The 13,870-nt window shown below is 36.2% G+C and overlaps 1 protein-coding gene across 1 annotated transcript in view; it reads right to left on the reverse strand.

Annotated features, from left to right (window-relative positions):
- Positions 1–3,691: 3,691 nt before the first annotated feature.
- CA8 (carbonic anhydrase 8) overlaps positions 3,692–13,870 on the reverse strand; it is a 98,472-nt gene continuing 88,293 nt past the window's right edge. Inside the window, exon 9 of the mRNA XM_008000716.3 lies at positions 3,692–11,404. The gene's annotated coding sequence lies outside the window, so the exon portion shown is untranslated. The remainder of the gene's footprint in view (positions 11,405–13,870) is intronic.

Raw genomic sequence — 13,870 nt, forward strand, 5'->3', positions numbered from 1 at the left:
AAGCTGTTCCCCCTCTACTGCTCCAGAGGACCTGCCCCTTCCTGTGAGTGTATTGCTTTGTCATGCCCTTCCCACATAGTGAACTCCCAAGTTTTTACTCATCCTTCATGTCCTTCAATAATTCTGATATCCAGCACATATTCTAGGTTGATCCTTCCTAAGCAATGCAGTTACTTTTGGTGCCTACTGTGCAGAAGAAAAAAAAAAAAAAAAAACGGTGAGAGGCACCTCAGTTGTCTCTGCCTTGATGAGTGTGATATTCCTCTCCTGGTACCTGAGCATGTATCACAGGCACAGGTTGCAGAGAGCGATCCATGACTGTCTGTGCAGAGGGCTCTTGTGGAGCTGATGGGCCCTGGAATGATTATCCTTCCAAAAAGAAAAAGTGAGTGAGAAAGACGAGAAGCAAGACAGTGGTTGAATCAGTAGGACCTTGGGCAGTCTTGCTCCAGCAGCCCAGGGATCTTAGCCACTGGCATGTGGCGGTGCTTCCTCTATCCCCAAACATGTGGGCCTGCCAACCATCACTAGGAGAGCACAGAACCACAAGGCTGGTCCCTTCCATCCTCATGACAGAATTAATACAGGTCATAGAAAGTGAGGTAACGAAAGCACCACAAAGTTCCTCAGTCTTTAGGCCCTACTTAAGGTCATGAGTTTTTCACGTTTAATGTTTTGTCATGTTACTATTAAAGATCCAGAGAAAACCCACCTTTTGGTGTTCTGACTGAAGAATGAGAAGCTGTAATTGGATGTCATCCTTGTCAGTCATCTTGAATAGGAAATGAGATCTGGGAAGATAAAAGGGATCAGGCCCTTTGGTGCAGCGGAGCCTGGGATGCTGACAGGCTAAACACAGAAGTATGTAGTTTGTAAAGTTTCCAGGAAGAATGCAGAATGGGTTGGCAAGTTTAGGTCATCCAGGTAGCCTACGCACTTAAAGTCTATCAACTCCATGAGGGTAGAGATTACATTGGTCCCATTCATCCCTGTTACTGTTACTGTTTCCTAGCACAGTGCCTGGAACTTTTAAAAATGCTCAATAAACAGTTGTGGAATCAGTATTTTTGTAAACTACTAAAGCATAATTGTAGGATAAAAGGGCTTTTCTAATGTTTTAGATATTCCTACGGGTGATGGAGTAATAATAGCAAACACTTATTCAAATATATTCCCATGAGTACTAAAATACAAACATCTTAAGATTCATGTCTTGAGGTTAAAGATGAAGAAACTGAGGCCCAATGAAATTAAGTACATTGCCCAAGGCACACATTGCTGGGAGGACTCAGAGCCAGGATTTAATAAAAGGAGTCTGGCTCCAGTCTATGCCCTGAACCTCCATATTGCCTGCCTCTAGGACCATATGACACAATGTGACCACACGATTGCATTACTTGGAGTTAGTCACAAAACTGTCCAGAGAACAGTGTTACAAATATCAATGGGATTCACCTAAAGTACTGACCTGTATCTTCCCCAGTTGTTACTCCACTGGGGATCTGGCTGCACTGAAATCCTCTACTCCTTTTGTGAAATCTCTCATCACTCTTGCCGCTTTCATTTCTGCACCTACCCCAGGCGCATTCTCTTGTAATATATCAGCTCCTGCTTAGAGGCACTCTTTGCCCTCCACTTGGTTGTGATGAGACACCCCTTTCACATTTCAGCTGTAGGAGATGTGCCACAGCTTCCTGTTACTGATTTTCCTGCCTCCCAAGGTGATGGGGGAACTGGTGATGTTGCGGGAAGTTTGGTTTTTGTTTTGTTTTGTTTTTGTTTTTACCAGTATTGTGCAAGTCATAGGAAAGATCCTAAATGAATTCAAAATCTAAATAATTGTCCTTTGACCACAGACACACTTAACACATTTTTCTTTCTGGTCAAAAGAAGTAGAAGATTTCCTTTAGCTAAATTAGAGAGAGTACACAATTAAGAAATCAATGTACCTGTTAGATAAATGCAAATCAAAACCACAATGAGTTAAACATCTCACACCAGTCAGAATGGCTATTATTAAAGTCAAAAAACAACAGATACTGAGGAGGTCGTGGAGAAAAAGGAATGCTTTTACACTGTTGGTAGGAGTGTACTTTAACCATGGTGGAAGACAGTGTGGCGATTCCTCAAAGATCTAGAGGCAGAAATACCATTTGACCCAGCAATCCCATTACTGGGTATATACCCAAAGGAATATAAACCATTCTATTATAATGGTACATGTATGTGTATGTATGTTCTTTGCAGCACTATTCACAGTAGCAAAGATATGGAATCAACCTAAATGCCTATCAATGGTAGACTGGATAAAGAAAATGTGGTACATATACACCACGGACTATTACGCAGCCATAAAAGAACATCAGGAAGAATAGCTAATGGATGTGGGGCTTCATACCTAGGTGATGGGATGTTCTGTGCAGCAAACCATCATGGCACACATTTACCTATGTAACAAACCTGCACATCCTGTACATGTACCCCTGAACTTAAAAGTTGCAGAAAAGAAGCCCAGGTATCAAGTCTGTCATCTTATCTGGCTGGTTTTTAAAAGACAATTTAGAAAGAAAGAAAGAAAAAAAACATTATTGGCTCAAACATTGTCTGTCTCCTTTGAACTCATTTCTACAGTATAATGATTTGATAATAAGCATGTATTTGACAAATACAAATGCATGTGATGGTAAACATAAGTAAGGCCTCCCAGGGTGGCACTGAAAATATGTGTTCTCTTGCCAAAGATGTAAAAGTTAGCAATGGACTTATTAGCTTTCTCAAGGAAGCTCTGATAACAGAGGAACACAAGGCTGGAGCCCGAGGGTCATAACTAACAAGTGTAATCAATATCCATGAAATGCTTCAAATACATAGTTTTGTGCAAGCACTAACAGTAATAACAGTCCTAACCTAGGTGAGATGTACTGTTCCTTGGAGTTAACCACTCACCTGCTACTCGTCTCTCCAGTAGAGTGCCACTTAGACATTACCTTATACTTGCATGAATGAGAAAGTCAGCCAGGGGTGGCGGCTCACACCTGTAACCCCAGCAGTTTGGAAGACTGAGGAGGGAGGATTGCTTGAGGCCAGGAGTGCAAGACCAGCCTGGGTAATATAGCAAGACCCCGTTTCTAAAAACATCTTTTAAAAATGTAGCCAAGTGTGGACTTGAAGGCTGCCATGTGCTATGATCATACCACTACACTGCAGTGTGGGAGACAAAACAAGATACTAATTCTAAAAATAAAAATTTTAAAAAAGAGAAAATAATCTCCTTGCACACTAGAAGCATTAGCTCCTCTTCCTGGGAAGACCAATTTACCCACGAGAACAGTGCTCACATTTCCTCTCTGTGGACTCAGAAAATAATCTTTGGAATTACAGGCTTCATACTTGCTTCCTCCCTGTCCTTCTTAAACTTCTTCCTGTTTCTGAGTATGTACGAGGCTGAGTTTGGCCATCGTGACTACTGAGCCAAGGAGCGGAGGCAGTTCCCTTTCTGCAAAACTATCATAAGAGACTTCACTAGACTTGAACGTGATTTTTTTTAAGAGTTCCAAATATTTTTCTTGAGTATCTGGAACTATTTCATATGAAGATAATTTCCATAAGTGAGTAAAAATATGAAAAAGAAATCATGTATATTATAGTTTCATATTAAGAGATTATTTCATTCAAATGAGATTCGTTCAAAAAGCATTTGCAAGAAAATTTATTTAATATGACTAAAATTACAAGGGGTCAGCTTTCATCTCAGTCTTGTGCTATAATACAATAGATTTCCTGTATGCCATAAAGAAGTATCTTCATGTTATAAAAGAAAATGTTTTCATGCAATGCATAGACCTCAATCTGCATTTTTGAAAAGTCCCTTTGGGCCAGATTCTATTATATTTTCATAGGAAAATTCCTGTTGAGGCTGACTGAATTCCAGTGTAATTTGAAAGCAATTAAAGTCCATCAAAGGAATGGTAGTACAGTTATCCTGGAAATGAATCAGATCCAAAAAGTGTAAAACAAGCTGGTCTAGATCTTTGGAACGGCTCTAAGAATTTTCTTAAGTTCTACTGACTCACTACAGTCACTGTTCTAGTGCAGGAAAAAGCTGTATCACAGGCTCCACTCAAGTTTCAGACATGGAAAAATTTCTTCAAATTCAATAGCATCATTTCCGAATGGGCATTCTGTATAACCTGAAGTGTAAAACCTCTAGTATGATTTATTAAAACCTGATCTAAATCTGATATAGCACAAATTTCCAATTAAAAACCTCTGCATCTGTGTTGTTTTTGTTTCCTAAAAATGTTTGAAGGGTCAGTCACGTCTCACCACCTCACATCCTCAGTGAGTGCCAGGTAAGAGTTTCATACAAAAGTACCACAGGAAAACAGCTCCACACAAAGGAAGGAAACATAAAAAAAAAAAAAGCTATTTCCTTGTACATATCCTTAGGGCTACATTACATCACTGGTGGATAATGCCTCATCCTCTTCATAATTCTTTACAACTCAAGATTATAAACTATATTTAATAGCCTGCTTTTCATCAATCAATATTTGCTATATTAGTATGTTTTAATAGAAACAAGTGGACAGCATTCTAAGGAAAATGAGGTTTTTCTAGGTGTCTATTTTATAACTATGCCATGTTGGAGTTGTTCGTGAAGACTTAAAAATCATTAATTGGCACATTCTAATTAATTGTCTTTAGTTAAAATATAGAAACAAAATTTCAGAGTAATTAACTCAATAAGTTAATGACTAATATTAGGTAATATCAACTTCATTTTCATATTAAGAAACATTCCCTTTTAAACTTTAAGCTATCAAAAAGCATGAGCCTACCCTTAATTATGATACAAAATTGTGAAAAATATGCTTACTCAAGAGAAAATTCCAAAACAGGAGTGATAGCCTGACATTTTGAGTAGTGTACTATCTTAAATGACAGAAAACTACATCCAGGATAGCTGTGTGAGGATCTCCACAGACTTGCTCCCCAGTGAAAAAAACTGTGGAAATTAAAAAAATAAATAAATAAGTGCCTGAAAACTGTCTTAAGGGTATACAGCAAATGAAGAAACATTTACTCAAGAAAATCTACTAAATCTCAGTAGGAAGAGTGAGAGTATTTCATCTGAGCCACAAATTCACTGCCTCCCTTCTTCTACCCCAGTTTAGTATGATTAAAATTCCACTCTTTGGGAAATATGATCAAGAAGATGGGGCTCCCTCTTCCCTCAGCTCCCAGTCAAGAGATACTAATAGGTTGCAGAGGCTAAATCTCTTGAGGCTGTGACCCAGAGGTCATGAGCCCTTTTCCCTTACCCAATCCCCACTAACAGACCAGAAGTTCTATGTCTAATCCTGCAAAAGGGCCCAAATACAAGTGAATCAAATGTGGAGCAATTTACGTCCCAAGGCATTGCCAAATACAATAGAGTAATTAACTAGCAACCAGTGAAACCTCACAGGTAGGTGTAATACCAATGGAAGCAAAGAGCTTAGCAGAAAAATCAAGGAAAAAGACAAAGAGAGTCCTTAACCTACCCTCATTCCAGAGTGACTTTGCAGAGCAGGCTAAGAATGTTGGGGCCTTGATCACCCTGACCCTGACTCACTCATATGGTGGAGGATCCATACTGGGAGAGGCAAACCATAAAGACCCGAGGCAGTAGATACTCAGAGCCCTATTTGCAGAGAGGAATGTCACTCCAAGAGAAGCAAGCCACTATTCCAACCACAGCTCCCAAGGTGTGGCTCAAAGATTTTGCCAAGGGCAAGAGGCAGTCAATAAAAAAGAGCACCAAAGCTCTACCAAATGAACTGACTTTATTAGTAATAGCACATGGAAAGTTTAAGCCTACAGGTTCTCTGGAAAACAATCAGGATTTTTGAGGCAAGTAATTAAGAAGAGGCTTATTAGCTAAATAAGGAAAACAAGTAAAACTGTAGGCCAGGTAGTTTATCAGAGATAACTAAGGAAAGCTACAACCAAGAAGAACCCCCCTAGGGTCAGAACAAACCTTAAAGACTGGCCTCAAAACTAATCCTGCAAAAGAGCCCAAGTATAACTGAATCAGTTGGGGAGTGATTTATGTCCCAAGGCATTGCCAAAAACAATAGAGTAACTAGCAACCAGTGAAACCTAACAGGTAGGTAAAATACCAATGGAAGCAAAGAGCTAGGCAGAGAAATCAAGGAAAGAGACAAAGAGAGCCCTACTAATTTACTGTCATCACAGAGTGACTGTGCACATGCCCAGGGCAGTGCTCTCTGAGAAACCGCATTATACAGTTCACACTACAAGAGTAACAGACTCAATTAAAATAGTACAGCCACTGGGCATGGCGGCTCACACCTGTAATCTCAGCCCTTTGTGAGACTGAGGTGGGTGGATCACGAGGTCAGGAGTTCAAGACCAGCCCGGCCAACATAGTGAAACCCTATCTCTACTAAAAATACAAAAAAAGTAGCTGGGTGCGATGGCGTGCACCTGTAATCCCAGCTACTCGGGGGGTTGAGGCAGGAGAAATTGCTTGAACCCAGGTAGAGGAGGTTGCAGTGAGCCGAGATCGCGCCGCTGCACTTCAGCCTGGGCAACAAAGTGAGACTCCGTCTCAAAAATAAATAAATAAAATAAAATAAAATAGTACAGACAAGTCACTGAACAAATAATCAAAAACAACAAAAGCCCCAGAGGGGTGGTGTAAGATGGGGCAAAAATGAACAGAAGATCAGAGAAATATGAGACTCTATTAAGTGCATTAATACATGCACAATGGGAGTACCAGAAGAAAAGAAGAAAGAAGTGGAAATAAATATTCAAGGAAATAATGGCTCAAACATCCCAAATTTAATTTTTTTCTAAAAAAAATCACTCATCTACATACCCAAGAAGCTCAACAAATTCCAAGCAGAATAAACCCAGACTCACACCCAGATACATCATAGTATGAATTCTGGAGGGGGAAACATTTTTTTTTTTTTTTTTGGAAAGCAGAAACAGAAAAAGGATTTGTCCTGTAGAAGGAAACCTCATTAAGCTTTCAATAGCTGGTATCTCAGCAAATGCTAGGAAAGCAAAACCAAAAACAGAAACTTTTCACCAGGAGTTTTATATTTAGCAAAACTATCTCAAATAAGGTAAAATATAGTCCATAAAAACAAAAACTAAAGATTTGCCCATATCAGATTTGCCTTATATAAAAATATACTTAAAAAAAGGACTTCTGCCTGGAACGAAGTGACCCCAGATATAATTTGAATCAAATTTGAATTTGTTTTTCCATCCCAAAAAAAAAAGGGCACTGGTAAATGTAATTATGTAATTATAAAAGACAGTATAAATGCATATTTCTTCCTTCTCTTATTCAAAGAGCAACTGTATAAAATATCATGTAACAGCACTTTAGAGCCAGAACATATACAAACGTGACATATTTGACAATGACAACACAAGGAGGTAAATAAGAACAAATAAGTAGTGGAGTAAGAAATGACACCAGATGGTAACTCAAATTTACAAGACAAAATGAATATAACCAGAAATGGTAAATTAAAAGCTTACTAGAAGAAATTCTATAAATATAATTTGTTCTCCTTTCTTTGCTTCTTTAATATACATACAAGTATATAAAATAAAAAATTTACAAGTATTGTTGGGCTTACAGCATGTATAGATGTAATATGTATAACAATAATAGCACAAAAAGGGAGAAGAGAGTTCACAGCTATTTAGTAGTAACTAAATAACTCACTGTAATATATTATAAATCCGAAATAGATTCTGATAAATTAACAAGTATATTATGTGCCCTTTAGCAACCAATGAGAAAATAAACTCAAAAAAGTGAAAAAATCATTAAAGAAATTGAAATATTATACTAGAAAATATTCACTTAACTAAATAAAAAGCAATAGAGGAGGAATAGACAAACAACAACAAAAAGACACAAGACATGTAGAAAAAAAGTAAAATGGCAGACACAAATCCAACTATATCAACAATAACATTAAATGCAAATGGGTTAAATAATCCAATTAAAAGGCAGAGAGACTGTCAGACTGGATTTCAAAAACACAAAAACAAGATCCACCTGTCTACAGGAGACACATTTTAGATTCAAAAATATAAATCAGTTGAAAGTGAAAAGATGAAAAAGGATACATCATACAAACAGCAACTATAAGAAAGCTGGAGTAGCTATATTAATATCTGACAAAGTATACATTAAAATTTAAAAATGTTACTAGAGATAAAGAAGGACAAGTGTCCCAAAATGAATGTAGAAAAAAACTGACAGAATTGAAGGAAGAGATCATTCAACAACAGTCAGAGAATCCAATACGCTACTTTCATAATAGACAGAAATAGGCAGATCAACAAGGAAATAGAAGACTTGAACAACACAACAGGCCAATACTATAGACCTAACAGCCATCTACAGAACACATCATCCAACAACAGTACAATAGATACTCTTAAGTACACATGGAATATTCTGCAGGATAAACCATATGCTAAGCCGGAAAGCAAACCTCAATAAATTCAAGACTGAGATCATATAAAGTATGGTTTCTGACAACAGAAAAAAAATATAAACCAATAACAAATTTGGGAATTCATAAATATGTGGAAATTAAACAATGCACTCCCAAGTAACCATTGCATCAAAAAGAAATTAAAAGGCAAAGTATTTTCTAAGACCTTGAGATGAATGAAAACAAAACATAGCATACCAAAACTTATTGGATGCAGCTAAAGCAATGCTCAGAGGAAAATTTATAACTGTTAATGCCTTTATTCAAAAAAGAATTCAAATCAATAACCTAACCTTCCACCTTAAGATACTGGAAAAGACACAAACTAAATATAAAGCAAGCAGAAGTTAGAAAATAATAAGATTAGAGCAGAGATTGATGACATAGAGAATAGAAACACAATAGAGAAAACCCCCAAATCCACTTTGGTTCCTCGAAAAGGTCAATAAAATTGACAAGCCTTTAGCTAAACTGACCAACAAAAAAAGAGTAAACTCAAATTATCTTAATTGCAAACCTTCTGACAACAGTATTACTTTACACACCATCAGGTACATTAGTTACCATAAATCAGAGGCACTTACATGTGTACAGGCTACATGAAAAATCATTTCAGTTTGTTGCCTTATTAAATTGTTTCATAAACAAAACACACCCTAAATTAAATTTCAAGATCTATGGCATTTGTCATTAATTCTCCCCTACTTTTTCTTTGGGAGATTCCTTCCCCATTTACAGGGTCCATTTCATAGGTTTTACTTTTCTTTCCTATCACACCATTAAAACAGATTTGAGATTAGTTGTTGTACTTTTGTTTACTGACAAACTACCTTTCAAATTCATTCCTACAAAAGCATATTATAAACAGTATTCATATTCTGAATCTGAGGTAACTGTGGAATTAAAGGATTTTCCATATAAACAATATTAAGCCTCCAAACAATCTCACCAATGGAAACCAAGATCTGAACCAAGTAGTTCATTTCAGTCTTTTACTCAGAAAACATACAGTAAATAAATTCAAATTGCTTCAATACACAGACATAAACACACACACACACACACACACACACACACCTGTGAAGGGTGAAATCCGAACAACTAGACGTTATCCTGAAATTCATTTAATTACTATTTGTTATTATATTTGTTTATTTTGTGTATTTCAGGGACAGATGAAAGGAGACTGCAAGAAGCATCAGAAGGCTAGTCCAAGAACAATCCCTGACTGTTCAGCACCAACCCGATCAGGAGTGGAGAGGCTGATACCTGTACAGTGTTTTGTTTCAGAAATGCCCTATGAATGGCCTCTCATTCATGGAAGGCTTCAGATCTAGTCTTTTGATGTTAACTACAAATAAGGCTACACCGGTGCAGACAATGTTTGGCATGTGAGTGGTAACAGTGCCAGATGTAAAAATTTTTGTCACAGTTTTCTAACCATGCTTTGCCATTTCCTCATTGTAGGACACTAGTAACTGTTATACACAAGGGAAGTCCAGGACCTCGCTCTGCTTTCAGAGTTATTGCCTGGTGCTGCCCCCATGTGATCCAGGGCTACCAACAGATCTCAACCCTTACCAAGCCCCGACTTTTCCTCACACTGCCATAGCCTTAGTCCTTTCTCTTGCTGCCCAAGACTAGACGATGAACCTTCTTTGCTTCCATTTCAGGGATATCTGGTGTGATTTTCATTTGTAATTAATGCTTCCATTATTACCATCTCTACTCAACACATCTAAAAACTCTGAACATATACTTATTCCACCTGTCTTCTATTTCTATAACTTAGATATTCTTCATCACAAAATCCCTCCAAACTAGGACTATGTTTTTGAAGTCACTCATTTTACAATTATAACAACAATAACATTTATTGTTTGCTTTGTGCCAGGCACTCTACTACTTTACATAAATTATCTCATTCTGTCACATCTAACTGCAACTAAGTATATGCTTACATTTGCTAGTAGCACCTAAAATAAGGATATTGTTGGTCATCTTTAAAGAAATGTCTTAACATACTAAAGAAGTGGAATCAATAGAATAAAATATTTTTAAGTCTTACAAAGTATACAACACTAAAGTAATATAGGATACCATTAAATTTATATTTCTATTTATGGAAAGTAAAGCTATTCCTGGTACATGGTGGTGACCTTCTTTTTATCCTATTTCTTATACCTTTCTCAAATTCCTATAAACCACAGCTTTGAATAGGTCAAATAAATATAATTTGATTCATACATTCAGTTAAATCCTTTAACTATGTAGTAATACATAAAGTGAGTATTATGTTGCTGCATTAACACCAAAAAAATGTTTCCCATGGCAATCCAGCCTAACGTTAATTGTGGTATGGGTGCTGAAAAAATAAAATGAGACATAATTTTACTAATCATTCACTTTGCATTTTGAAGCTCTTTGCTGTTCTTAATCAAAACTCTTAATTTATTATCAAGAATTACACTAGTTTTAAAATGAGTTAATTTTCTGTTGGAGACAGGAAATAAAGAACTACTAACACTGGGAATGTATTTTTCCTTTCTCAATATTAACACATGATATATATTCAGATTAATAACAACTCTGGAAACTAGTTTCATTCCCTCTACACATAAGCAATAAACAGTACGTGCAAATATGAATCCTAGCAGCAGTAACGTGGATATATAATATAGGGTTTCTTTGGAATGTACAGCCATTTCTAATATTTCATTTCAGCAAGTGTACAGGCAACCATCACAGACATCCATCAAAGCTGGATTAGATGAAGACAACGCAGGCTTTGAGGATAAACTGAAGGTGCAGCTCAAAAGTTTCCTTTTCTCATCCATGGGCACTATAAGACCATTGTCTTCCTCCTTTAGGCAACAAAAAAGAATAAATTATGTTACTGATATTCTTCCACAGCAGACTGAAAGTCTTTTTACAGTACAAGACAGTAAAAACTAAAAATTTCATACGAAAACGTAAAAATTTCAAACATCTTCGTGCTCATTTGTTATCTCTGCAATTTTCCCACAAAATTTTCCACAAAATTTATTTCTATGGCAGACCTATTAATGCAGAATTTCACAGAAATAAATACTTTCATCCAAAATAAATAATGCTTGTACTATTTTACAAACAAAAAATTTGTATATCATGTCAAACAATAAATAAAAATAAAATTCTTGTCATTCATTTTGCATATAATAATCACAGATGGATGGTAACTCAAGAGCACACAGACCCCTTCATTCCTAATTCCCAAGTGACTTACAATGCTATTAAATAAATAAGAAATGCAGAATTATATATATGACAATAGTGCTTGTTTGAGATAACAAATAACGTGCTTCTCATATAGGAAAACAACATCAGCTAAGACTTTAGTTCAATGATACTGAACTTTTCGATGTTGAACTAGCATTGCCAGCAAAGGCAGTGGGAAACTTGCAGTCTTATTAGTTGCCTAAGGTAGGTAATAAATCTCTATTAAAATTTAGAATCCATATACTTTTGGACCTGGAATTCTAGGAACTTATAATAGACATATAATTATCCAGTCAGGATACAAAGAGTCTATAGTAAGGACACTCACTGCAAAAGAAAGTGGAAACAATCTAAATGATCTCCTTCTGGGCAATGTCCTTTGGAAAAAAAGAACAAAATAATACAACAAAATAAATAGCCTCCTTTCCTTAATAAATTATATTACTATGCAATATTTCAGGATTATGCATATATAGTACATATGTATCTGTGGACACACCTGCACACACACAACATGTATATATATACACACACACACACTTCTACATATGCATACATATATAAACAGATATATATAAATATATAGAATGTCTGAAACAATTTATTAGAAAATATTTATAATGATTGGTTATGTATTTCCAAACCATCTATTTTTTTTCTGCTCCCACTCTACCAGGACCAAACTACATTTCAAATATGATAGTCACAATAAAATCTTTTTAAATTTTTTAATTTTTTTAAATTGACAGATAAAATTGTAGATATTTATCACGTCAACAAAATGTTTTAAAATATATACACATTGTGAAATGGCTAAATCAAGCTAATTAGCGTGTATATTACCACACATAGTTAGAAATCTACTCTTCTAGCACTTTTCAAGACAGTGACATGAAACTGATTATCAAACTGTAAAATCACAGCAAATCAGAGTCAATGGGGCCTAAAGGTCACAATGTATGAATTTTCTGCAAAAGCAAATAACCTGGGGTCCAGTGTTTCCCAAACTGTGTTCCATAAAAAACTACAATGAATCCATGTTAAAAAATATTGTATCAAATCCATGTTAAAAAATATTGTATCAACTCTGTTAAAATATGGTTCTTTAATTCAAAGCCATCTCAGAGGCTCTAATATGCTGATGTGATTGCAAATCTCCAAAAGGAGGATATTAGTACATCCAGGTTCTCCAGATATACATGAACAGTCACCTCTTGATTTAACACACATTTTGGAGGACCAGTGCACTGCAGAACTCATTTGGGAGAGGCTGGTCTAGAAGCATGTATCCTAAGTTTATGAAATTTCATTATAAAGAATATATCCAGCCTTCTAAATATTAAGCTACCATGGCCCAAAACACGAATAAAAGATGGGTAGGTAAATACATAGTCATTCTAATCATACGAGGTCAGGTCTCAAGCCAAAGCAGAATTTAACATTTCGTATACATCCACAGTGCAACAGATGCACATACATGTTAGTGTCCTATTCATTTTTGAAGCTCTCAGGGCATGATTCAGGGGGTTCTTGGTAGATGCTGAATGAATTCTAATTTACCTACGTGTAGAATCTACTGGTGAATTTGCACACTCACTCAGCTGAAATCTCCCTCACAGGGGAAACTGAATACCCTATGCTATTGAGCTTTTCTTACTTATATATTTTTCAAAGAAATGACACCTCCCTATGCCAAGGCTCTCTGAAGATGGTCTTTATATTAGCTTTGCCTTCCTCAAAAATGTACACTTAATCTTGTTTACTGCAAATACCAGATTAACTGAAAAAATGTTTCAATCAATCACAATCTGGGGTATGGATGTGGAATGAAGGAGAACCAAATCCGAATCCCAGCTCTTCTATCCAATTGCTGTAAGATTTTAAGCAATTTACTTGCCCCTTCTGAGACTCACGATAATATCTACTTCTTAGGGAATGTGTGAGACTGTAATGACAGCAGATATCATGTGCTGAGCATAGTACTATGAGTAATAATTTTGGTTGATTTTAAAACCATCTCACTAGCTAAAAATTAAACTACAACACTGCACCCCAACATAAATGTGAAGTAT

Source organism: Chlorocebus sabaeus, chromosome 8, assembly GCF_047675955.1.
Source record: "Chlorocebus sabaeus isolate Y175 chromosome 8, mChlSab1.0.hap1, whole genome shotgun sequence".
Taxonomy (NCBI): Eukaryota; Metazoa; Chordata; class Mammalia; order Primates; family Cercopithecidae; genus Chlorocebus; species Chlorocebus sabaeus.